This window comes from Parus major, chromosome 1A (genome assembly GCF_001522545.3).
Source record: "Parus major isolate Abel chromosome 1A, Parus_major1.1, whole genome shotgun sequence".
NCBI classification, from domain to species: Eukaryota; Metazoa; Chordata; class Aves; order Passeriformes; family Paridae; genus Parus; species Parus major.
In genome coordinates, this window is record NC_031773.1 from 12,624,201 (window position 1) to 12,636,636 (window position 12,436).

General features: G+C 39.2%; 1 protein-coding gene across 6 annotated transcripts in view; it reads right to left on the bottom strand.

Moving 5' to 3' along the window:
- Positions 1 to 12,436, bottom strand: part of ATXN7L1 (ataxin 7 like 1) — a 113,530-nt gene that overhangs the window by 46,888 nt on the left and 54,206 nt on the right. The window contains exon 2 of one of the 6 annotated variants that reach the window (XM_015628330.3): positions 2,464 to 2,556. The exons of the other annotated variants lie outside the window; for them this stretch is intronic. The gene's annotated coding sequence lies outside the window, so the exon portion shown is untranslated. The remainder of the gene's footprint in view (positions 1 to 2,463; positions 2,557 to 12,436) is intronic. 6 annotated transcript variants of the gene reach the window in all.

A 12,436-nucleotide genomic window follows, 5' to 3' on the forward strand; every position in this document is an offset into this window, starting at 1 on the left:
CAATTAAAGAGTCAGCAGTTTCCCACTGGTGTATTTTGTTTAAACTACTTTGGTATCACTGTCATGTTATTAATCAAGTTTTTAAAAAAACTTCCATGAATTTTTATTTCTGAAATACTACCCATTACCAATGTAATCAGTTTGCATTATTTTTTTAACTACATTGTCACATATGAAATATACCCAAAAAATGGGAAAACAAAACACAGAACATACAAACACATACTTAAGGGAGAAATCAAGGTGACTTCTTAAAAATATGGGTCTTGCTAAGTTTCTAGTTACCTGTATCCATTTTTATTTAATCTTTCTGAGGCTGCAGCAAATGGAGCTTAGTATCTGCTCTCTCAAGCTAAAAATCTTTGCAACAATTTGTGTAGATTTGTGCAGATAAAAACAAAAGTCACAGACTATATTAGATTCCAAGACTGCAAGCAACATGAACTATCATATCTGCACAACAGCATGCTGATATAGTTGGGAAAAAAAGTAAAAATATTCACACTCCAGATAACCAAGGGTCAAAGTTCTGGTTATGCATGAAGTTTCAGTATTGGCACTTCCTGTTCTGAGTCTAAAATACTCATAATTAAATCTATTTTGTCCTTCGTTGCTAAAGTAATGAACTGCTATTCACTCCCTTCTTTCATAGATCTATACCTGATTTGCCCACTTACATTCCTGTGAACCATTAAGTCAGTTTTAAAAGGCCTTCGGTGCACAAGAGGCACTGCCACACTCAGTCCCGCAGGCCAGGGCTGCGCTCAGGCTTCCTGCACAAGGCTCAGCCCAGAGCAGCCTCCCGGAGCGGGGCGGGGGCTGCATCGCATCCCTGCACCCCGGAACGCCTCAGCTGCTTCGGAGACCGCGGGTGTTGCCGACAGCCCTTAAACACGTGTCACCTCCCTCCGCACCGCGCAGGTATGTAAAGCTGTGGATGTTTTTCTCCAGCAACAGCTCTGTCCTACAACCTCGTGCGGCTCCTACACCAGGTTTCTCACGCCGCTCGACCACAGCAGCAACAAAGCAAGGCAGGATCTGTAGCGACCCTCACTCACATTCAGCCCTCCGCTGCAAAACCCACCAGCAGCACCTTCCCCTGGCGCGCTGGCAGCTTCGCCTGCGGGGCTCCGGGCCGTCCTTCGGTGGGGGCCGCCGGGCCGCAGGCGCCGTCAGCGGCCGGGAGGCTGCCGGGAGCGGAGGGCCGGGAGGAGGCGAGCAGAGCCGGGAGGGGGAGAGCAGCGGGCCCGGAGCTCCCCCTCCCGGACCCGCCGCCGGCACACCCGCTCCCGACATCCGTCCTTCTGCTCCCTACCGTCCCTATGCACGCGACGAGCAGGGAAAGCCCCAACTGCGAAACGTCAGGATCAGCAGAGTTGAAGGCAAAACTCGTTTCACTTATCGCACGATTTTTTTCTCCCGAAAACTCGTCAGACTTCTAATTTAGTTTTGGAAGGCTTAGGATAAGTCAATCCTTCGACCCACTGTGCCACAGCTTCAGCCACTGCCGGCAAGGATACACATGCTGTCCACGTTAACTCCAAGTTCAGGTTCTGAACTCCACACAATAATGTATGGTAGCTGGTAATAAAAAAATTAAGTTTCTGAGGATCTGATTATCTTTGATTTTCACACCGTGGAGTACAAGCAGACCAAGGATTAAGATCCTGTTTAAGTCAGCTGCTGGATAAACACAAAGGTCTTTATCACTTATTTTTTTTCTTACAAGTACTCCATACTCACGAGTATGCAGATATCAGAGCTGTGGTGTCACCGCCCAAAATAAAAAGTTCAGTCAACAAGCTGAGCTTTGCTATGGCACAGCTCTGTGTGTTAAAGCATCCCTGTGCCAAACTCTCAGCCAGCTGACTGCTGCTGGAAATGGTGGGTTCCCCATTAACCAGAAATAATTCCTTTGGCATAACTCTGAAGATTTGGAATGGCGGTATGTTTAATGTTTACCTGAAACCATTACAAGTAATTTGTTTCAACTATATTTAAATGGGCAGCCACTTAGCTCTTCTCACATACATGCAACTCCCTTTGCAGCTAAGGAGTTGTTGGCTTGTTCACTAAACCCAGCAAAACCCTGCAATTTGCAGCAGATCAGCATGGGACCTCAGTTTAAATGCAAATTTATTCTCACAGCTGTGTCCAGCATGCAACACACCAATGGAAGCTCACACCACAACGTATTTTACAATGTTTCAGGATTAAATTCCATATATTTGATCACATACACGGAGTGGTGTTCTCCTGGAAATTAAGATGGAAGATGTTCTCTGGAGTACTGCATTCTCTGGCTGTGCACCTTCCTGACTACGCAGGGATCCCAGTGGGGCAGGAGCAGGAATAGCCCCAGTTTATTCAAGTTTCTATCTTAATCACAGAATCTTCTACCTGGGGCCTTGGAAGAAGACAGGGAGTATGGAAACAGAACCAGAACTCTCACAGACTACTTACAGTGAGTAAGCTCTTCAGAGGGCAGCGTGGGTCCTTCTGGCAGTGATTTCCATTGGACAGAAGAGAGAATTGGATTCAAGACATCCTGACCCCCTGGACCCAAAAATGAAGCCCAGAAATTTAGTCAACAAATCTTTGAAGGTGCATAGCCAGTTGTTTTGTAGTTTTGTTTGGTTGCTTTGTTTTTTAGTTTAATATGAACATAGGACTTGTAGTAAAAAAAACCCAGTATATTTTTGAGGCAGAAGCCAACCTAAACAAAATAGCCCTGAATGCTTCTGGGATTCCTGTTTAGGAAATCATTCACTGCAGGTGTACATGCCTCACAGAGGAGGCAGTCACTGAAGCCAAGGAAGAATGAGGCACAATAAAATATGGAAGTATAAATAAGCAGAAGAAACAACAAGAGGTATTGAAATAATAGGCAAGTAATATCAACATGCAAATAAATAACAAGACAAATAGATACAATGTTTAAAACTGACAAAAAAAAAAAGACAGCAAAAATGTACTATGCTCATAAAAAGTCCAGCTAAGCTGAGAAATAGATGGTTCAAAGAAACTACTGGTGTGCTGTATACCTTCATCACTTTATGGTGAAGACATTACATACTGTTAATACCTATTTGTATATCTCAGATTCATGCCTGCAGAGGAGCTGTCAAAGCATGTTGCAACACATAATCTTGGGGATCCACGGGGCTGCAAGGCTGCTGCAAAGTGAATGGTGATTGCTGCCTCAGTCAGCATGTCATAAAGATCATATCACAGGTCTTGAATGGCCAGTAAGGCATTGAGTGATCATGAATATTTAGAATATAACACAGGGTAATGCTAAGGGAGGGTTAACTTCTATAAAGAAACAAAACAATGCATCAGAATAAGGGGGTGGGGGGTGGGGAATATGCATAGTAACCATGCAAACAATCTAGCAGAAGTAAATCCAAAGCAATGCTTTCACTATCTGAAAATAAAAATCCATCTTCTGAAAATCAAGGCTGATGTTAGCTTTTGTTTAAGATACAATCAAGATGTTGACAGTTTTCTGTACCTTAATATTGGGCATCTCAAGTGATCCATCAATAAATCACTTAAACCAAATGTTTCAGAAAGTGATAACCAATGCATTAGTTTTCAATCTAAAATGGGAAATCTATCAATAATATTAAAACACATATTTAAATAGGAAAGGACTTCTACAATTGAGCTGAAGACAACAGACATTTACCTTTTAGATTAACTTCTGTAAATAGTTACCTTTACACAATGTTATATGTTGCTGTGTGTTGCATGCCATTTACTTCTTGTTAATGGTATGTCATTGCCCAAGTTGATGGTTTGGCCTAAGTTATCCCACCCCATGTTGTCAATCTACCCCGAGTTTCCTGTCAATCCTACATTACATGCACCACATGCCTGGAATTCCACTTCAGAAATCTCCTAAATTTCGACATTTGATTAGTCTATGTGACCCAATTTCCCCCCTACCTCCCTCATTGGATGATGATTTTGTGAACCCTGCCTTTTACCCTCCCCAGGATATCTCTGATTAGCTGATGCTTTGTACCCTCCCTTTGAACCGCCTCCGTATTTCAGCTGTTGCATGCTCGCATTTTCTGTCTTTTGCTCCCAAGACTCCCCAGAGCAATAAATCCACTATTATCCCATGCAAAAGACCTCCCTGTTGTCCCTGTCTCCTCAGAGCACAGACTGACAGCCAAAAAGCTGTAGAGGAAGTGCTCCAGTGGCACGTCAGGTCATCCTGCTCCTGGGGTGTGACCCACTCCAGGCACAGGCTGAAGTGACAGAGCCAGATAAGCTCTGGCCCATCGTTAGTGATACTAACAGAGACTGTGCTAATTGACACACAAGTTCTACATTCAACCATACTGGGAAAATAGTGCACAGGAAATAATTATTTTCTAGCTCTAGAATCTTCATACAGAAATTTCTGCACAGAATCCACAATCTGCAGAAAGGCTAAGAACAAAACTAGTTAATAGTTAAAAGACTATTCATTGTAGGTAATATGGGTGAAAGGATTTTTTGTTGAGGGATCACTTTCTTTGCTCGTCTTGCAAGCTTTAATTATGTGGCTATGAAATAAAGAGTAGCTGAGAATGATTCTTTTGTAACCTGTTTTCAGGCTGTAAACGTGTTTCTAGTTATAGTAATGCTACATATAAAACCATTAATAAGACTGCCTATTTACCAAAGCCTAGATATAGATATTAATTTGCCTGTTGTCAGCATGAAGTTAGGATATCGGGGTGTTTTGAAAAGAAAACATCTAATCTCTGTAGTTGGTTTTGGACTGATGAAATTTGGTTTGTGTCTACTGAAGAAAAATAAGTGATATGCCAGGAGCACTTTATGGTGACTCTTTCATGCTGTCCATCAGAATACACCCACAGAATTTTCAACATGAGGCCCAAAATTTAAATATTAAGTGCTTTGCTGATGGACACTGGCATTATCAGACAGCTTGCACATTTAAGCTACTTGAACCCAGGAACATTTCTTAGTATACAGCACACGGAGACTGCCTAGTCTGGAATGTGTATTGGGACTAAAACTTTAAAATGCAGAAACCAGAGTCCAATCTGTTGGGAGTGTACATGTTTCTTGCTAAAGATGTGCGGGCCTAAAATAGTGCTAAAATTAATTTTGCTTCCTTGTACTGCTAGGTAGGTCAACATGCAGGATTCTTTTCCCACCTAGAAACAAGGCTATAGCTCTGGCAATTCAGCCCCAGCAAACCAGAAGGGACTTCAGGCAAAAAACTTTAATCCAATAGAACACCAGCATGTATATTTGAGTGGCAGCTCTATGAAGTGTTTTGGGGTTTTTTTGTATCTGTACACTAATCTCGCTATGAACCCTAAATTAGGTTTCTTATGTTTCAGTACCATGGATATTTCAGCACCAAAGGACAGAAGAGAGGTGTTAGAGAAATGAAAGTCAGAAGTGCATGCAAAAGTCAAAATGGTACGGATTTGGCATGTGGAAATTATTTCAGAATAATCTCTGAACTGCTAGCTGATCATTTCTGCAGATATCTTATCTAAACCACATTTAGCAGAAGACAGGGGACCCAGATTTCTATGAATTCCAATTATCCCGACTCAACTCCTGCAACAAGTCAAGCATCTGATCCATTTTCAGAACCACACTCTACAAAGCTGTGTTTGTGACCTATAAGACAATCCTTTTTCTCTTAAAGCATTACAGACCTTCATAAACAAATCAAACTGTTGTACTGAGGAAGAGTACAAAGCTCCAACTAACAAGTGGTGCTTGACAGATACTCAGTTATGCTTACATTACCTTACAGATGAGACTAATACCCCAGCAATCCCAACTTTTCACAGCAGCTCCTCCAGAAACCCCATGGGATTCTGGATTCTTGTTTAATCTCTTGGAAAAACGAGGAACACTGGTTTACTTGAGTGCCTTAGTCCTGCACAATCCACTCCTTAATCTATAAATTAGGCTGTTATTTTTGGGAAATTCTAGAAGGGCTGAGATATATCCATATCCTGAGACAGTGCTTTTTTTTTTCTTATCCTCTCCATCTATCAGAATTTGTCCATATTTGATGCAGGGAAAAGCTAGCTACTCCACTCCCTTTCACCTGATTTCAGTCAGTCCTTGCATGAAGTTTGCTCCATCCTACTTATACAGAGATTCATGACAAACAGGATTCTCTCCCTTTTCATTCTCTATCCAGGCCAATAAGGTGTTGTCCATATTGGTGTCAAAATATATGCAAGTCACATTTTAAAGTCAGATTCTAACAGCATAAGAAAAGACAACCTACCCTCTGCTTTCTGAGGAAAACATTATCTTTTCAGGAAGTGTTTGTTTAATCTCTAGCACAGGATTTCTTGTTTCTTGGTCAGACTCCCTAGGGGTTCCTAAAGACCAGTTTGTCTTATTAAAGATGACCTATCATAACCACAAAATTAAGAACAAGTTCTGTTTCCATTTTCCGTTGGACACAGCTTTCTTGCTGTGAACCTTCAAATCTAAACTATCTAGGAAAGCTAAAGTACCAAGAAGTGATTCCACTGTCTTTCCAAAATAGCTACAGTTAATATTGTACAACCACGTAAAACCCAGTCTTTGTTCTCAATTGCTTATAAATGACTTTAAAAACATGGGCACCTCACCAGTGCCATGGGTTCAGCAGTAGCACTGCAGGTGGCTCAGGTACTTTGCTTAGGTACACATCATGCTTAGGTACTTCTAGGATAACCCAACAAGAAACATACATCCCTCCTCGTACACTTAAACCTGAATTCTTCAAGTAAGCTCATGGAGACAACACATCTTTCAGTACTTCTGTCATACAACTTTTTCCACTGTTCTATGTCTCTAAAAGTTTTTGAGTATTTAAAAATATTTATTAATATAATTTACTGATAATATTTACTAATTAAATAATGCTAAATGATACATAAAGAGTTAATGAATTCACAAGTAAAATAAAAATAGTATTTATTACAGAAGCAATGCTGCTGTACCTTGAAGTGGTTTCTGAAATTTATTACTTTTGTCCTCATATACACACTGCTTCCTTAAGGTGTTATAGGGCCTCAAATGTATCCTTTAACTACCTATAGCAAACAAGAACAAATCTGTTGCTTGACATGTGCAAAGCTGCACACACCTTCACAAGCACGCCAACATTTTACTTCTTAGCTGTGAAATTCCACAGTCACTGCTACTAGTAGGTATCTCTTACTGACTTAATTCAACTGATAATAAAGGGTTTATTTCAATTAGTCTCACATTAGAATCAGTGATTTAGATTTAAATTAAATTCACATAATTTTCATGTCCTGTGGGTATGCATGTTTTGACAGTACTGCAAAAATGTGCTGCAAGTTGCATAGTAGTTGATTGAAACCGTCAAACCAGTATTTAATTGCTTGCTGACATGTACCTCAAAAATAGTCCAGAGTGGATTTATCTGAACACACAAAAGGACATGCAGAAAACACATTTTAAAGTCATCTCCATGCATCAAAGAAATACAGGTTTTATTGCTGTATTTCTAATTCTTGAATCAAACACCACAGCTTTTGCCTGTCATTTGCTCTATGACTATGTGTATCACCTCAGACTTCAAGAATTCTTTTTTATATATAATGAATATTATAAAATTATATTTCCAAAATGAAACAAATACTAAAAAAAGTTTTAAACATAAAAATTTCCTTACTTCTTTTGTTCTGATCCCCAGCCTTTGAAACTCTGTAATATCTGTGCAGTCTCATTAAATACATTTGCTCAGATAATGTAAAAGAAAAGCAATCCATAAACAATGTGTAAAGTTCACAAAGTTTTTGCAGAAACTTGTATTCAATCTGTCTTCTCTCCTGAATTTGGTGCTGCAGAAGGCAATACTCATGACATAGAGTCTAGCAGTCCTCACTACTTTTTCCCCACTTAAATTTAATTTTCTGTCATTTACAATTTTTACTTTATTCCTAATCAGTCAGTAAAGTTTTAGAGTTGTCTTCTAGACTTTCTATGTCTTTTGGTAATTTTAACAAGCTTACTTCACACATTAAAACCTACTCTTCATCACATCCCTCTTTAGGGCTGTGAATTCTTGTTAAAAGAAGAGTACTTTAGGGGAAAAAAAAAATAAAAAGGCATGTTGCTACCAATTCTTAGATCACAGAATCACAGAATGGCTTGGGTTGGAAGGACCTTAAAAGTCATCCAGTTCCAACTCACTTGCCATGGGCAGTGACACCTTCCACCAGACCAGGTTGCTCAAAGCCCCCCCCAACCCAACCTTGAACACTTCTAGGGATGGGGCAGCCACAGCTTTTCCGGACAACCTGTGCCCATGTTTCACCACTGTCACAGTATAGAATTTCTACTAGTAGCTTATCTTAACCAGCCCTCTTTCAGTTTGAAGCCATTCCTCCCATTCTGTCACTATCTTGAATCTGTCATGATCCTGTAAAAAGTCCTTCTTCAGCTCTCCTGTAGCCCCCCTTGGTACTGGAAGGTGCTCCAAGGTGTTGCCAGAACCTTCTTTTCTCCAGGCTGAACAACCCCAGCTTTCTCAGTCTGTCTACACAGCAGAGGTGCTTCAGCCTTCTGATCATTCCTTGAGGCCCTCCCCTGGATATGCCCCAACAGGTCCATGTCCTTATTATATTGAGGGCCTCAGATCTGGATGCAGTACACAGGGTGGGATCTCCTCAGAGCAGAGTAGAGGGGAAGAATCACCTTCCTTAACCTGCTGACCATGCTGCTTTTAGTGAAGCCAAGGATATGGTTGGTGATATATCAATCTAGTTATGTCAACAGCTTGTATGTAGCAACCTAAAAAAAAAAAACAAACCCTCAAATCTGAACAGACACAGCTCAGAAAAAGAGCACTTTAAGATAAATTCAAATGGTAAATCTTTCATCTTCAAGGTCAGCTGTCCTTTTCAAAAGATATGCTTTTAAGATAGTTTAGAGAAGACAGGCAGAGCTGAATTAATAATTAATTGCAGCTGCTGTTCCCTGTGCAAGTGCCACTCTGTACCACACATTCTCTCTGCTTCTGCCTTCCACCCTCTCCAGCATTCACCTGCTGCCCTGATGGGTGAGCTTAGCTTGCTAAACCAGCAGAAAACTAACCAAAGAAAGGGGGAAAAGTTGCTAAACAAATAAAACAAATCCAAGTGAATAGCTTTCTCCTATTTTTTGATAATAAGTTGAATAGTGTCACTACAGGGTTAAGATGAGCAGCAGGGAAGAAAGAGGATCCCTGAACTGGGTAAGAAGGGTGAGGTGTGAAGCGTGTGCTCTGCCCTCTGCAGCGGCATGCCTTCAGATCCATTTGGGACATCCTGCCACAGCAATAGCCAACAGAGCTGTAGAAAGGGCACTAATGTCACTATCAGAGAAAACATCCCAGAGAGATGATCATGTTTTAAAGCTACTGGAGATTTTGGTGTTGAAACAGGTTCTTGCATATTTTACAAGGACCACGGTTGCCACTTGGTTAGCAGTGCTTGCTGTAAAAGAGCACTTGCTGCACCTTGTGACCTATGACTGCTCTCACAGCTGACTCTCCAACCCATCTTCCAGTCTTTACCAATCGAGGCTCAAGAGTTTATTCTCACAAAACATTGCTGACCACTGTTCTATTTCAAACAGTGTTACTCTGGGGAACAATGGCAAATGTGGTAGTCTGGAATCAATTGTGTGATACTTGTACCACACTGACTGGTCTTACTTAACCTATCTGCCTCCAGTTATGGTAGCAGAGGACATGACAAATACTCTAAGAATGAGTAACTAACTCTAATATTTTGAGAAATGTGATTAGGGGTCTGCAAAGAACTAAAACACTAAAACTAAAACTTGTTTAAAAAAACAAGAGAAACTTCACTCACTTCCTCTGTGTATCATCAAGAAAAAGCATACCTCATTTTCAAGAACAAAACACTAGAAACACTTAAACCTGCTAAGTGTACTGGATACTGCAGACCTACTTCATCAGTGACTTCTGCATAGCTAAGAAAAGACTGTTAGTGAATTAATACAGAGTATGAGGAATTTAACGGTTCTCCATGACTTGAAACTCAACACTATTATAGTATTAGGACTTGCCTTGAGAGACTAATACAATTCATTAAAAAATCTAATCCTGACAATTAAAATTCTCCATATCCTAAACTTTAAAATAAAAGCATTTTGCATATTGCATTTGCCCTGAAGTTCTCAATTAAAATATGAACTACAAATACAACTGTCGTACTGTTTATTTTTTCTCTTAGTTACATAAACCACTTTTTTTTTTAGTTAAAATAAATTTTAAGAGAAAAAAATAAAGAAAAATAATCTCACTACATTAAAACTAAGTTCTACATTAAAACAAAATTTCACTATACCAAAATTGACAATATGGAACAAATAAAACATAGGTTGCCTATTGAAAGAAAAACCAGGGGGCAAGACAGTGTAAAACTGTTAGTAATGTTCATATGTAGCACAATCAAAGTGATTATTGCATTTCTTACAACACTATATTAATATTCCACACATCAGCAAAAGAAAAAACACAAAAGCAAGAGACAAAAGGAAGCCTTTCAATAATGTAAGAATAGATGGATTACAATCAATATTAAAAAAGCCAACTGTTACAAGATGAGACCTTTTCTGTAGGTAAATGTAAATTTATATTTTTCTGTGAAAGGCTAATCCACATTAATAAAACCACTACTAAACATCACTGCAGGTACTTTAGATTAATATCACCTAAACCAAAACATATCTTAATGTAACAGTGTGAGTTACATTTTAAAACAGTTTAGTCATTTTAGCCATCAGCACAATCCAATGTTTCTAGGAATTCAAGTCACTTTTACTAGGCAGCCAGCTGCAGGCATTGCTGAAACTAAAATTCCAGAAAAACTGGGAAAATTACAATTCATATGCTTTCAAAAGCTTCCTGAACACATGAATGGAAGCTGTGTTTGAATGGCAGAAGTCAAACAATTTGGAAACTAGATTAAAGGAAATAAGTAGTGATTTTTTGCAGTGTATCATTTCACTCCACATAAGTGCTTGTGCTTAGTGACCAAGACTTAGTCCATACTCACAAGAATATACTACTGTAACAATACATTATGAAATAATCTTTGAAAAAAATGAACTAGGAGCAACTGCTTTAAAGGATTACTTTCCTGCACGCAGCATCAGGGACAGCAGTGATGACTAATGGGGAGAGGCGCTGCTTGGTCAGCTCAGTCCCACAGTGTGGGGGAGGCACTGCATACCAGGGAACGCTTGCAGGGAATGCGAAGCAGATACTCTCATATCACAGGGAAATAAATGGGGCAGTAAGACAAATAAAGCTGTTCAGCCTTTTCTCCTGTAGTATTTTTAAAATATAATTAAAATAAACTGCTAAATACTAGTGTATTCTTATGAAAATTCCCTTTATTTCCATATGTAAAGCTAATACTGAATGGGTTTCTTACACATAGATATCTATAGTGTATTCACCTAAAGAAAATCAAGCCCAGGTCTCTACGCCCATTACACATGACAGTATGTACAAAGCCCACATGATAAAATCTTCAATTTTGTAATAATACTGATTCTCAAACTTTCATTATTCTTCCTTTTAACATGAAAATCAAACGTTTTATGCCACAGTACAGCTTCCTATACAATAGTTACCATAGCTGTCATTCTTCAATTAAAAAAGTTATTAATTATTACAGCTTTACCTAGCAACATTTCTCATGAAAATTTACAGATAATGTAAAGAAATTTATTGTCCTTAATTAAAAAAACAGAATTTAAGTTATTTTTACAAAGGTATCCCTTTTTTAAAAAAATAAAAATAAACAATGTTTCAAAATTTCCAGTAATATCTTTAGGTGATCTGAATGAGACATTTCATACATCCTACTGCAGTTTCTAATCGTATAAAAAGTAGCATTAGCCAATGTTATGTTGACCACACTTTATCCTCTCAAGTTTTAGAGAAGTTTCATGGAGGTTCTCGGCAGAAACTTTGCAGACTTGGAATCCCCAAGCCATTTTTCCAGATAAGATCAGTATACATCCTGCTAACCAAGGGGATCTCAAAGAAATCAACTATACCTGCAGAATGTAACATGCCTGTGCTATAACCATGGTTCTGCTTCCACTTGGATGGTTCAATTATTTAGGAATAATCTGACATTCCCAAAACTAACCATTAAATGGAATATTTTAAAACACAATTAGGACTGATCTGCGTGGTTCAGCTGAAGCTGAGCTTTAAAGTGAAATGTATAAGAAGAATGGGAAAGGCAAAGCATAACAAGTAAAACCAGCTTAGGTCAACAGTGATGCTGTTTCATTCAGTGCAAATGTCTTATGTGAATTGCACTTAAAAAAGAATCCTTTTTTTAGAGAGAGAGGAAGAAAGAGAGAGAAAGAGAGAGAGAGAGAAAGAGAG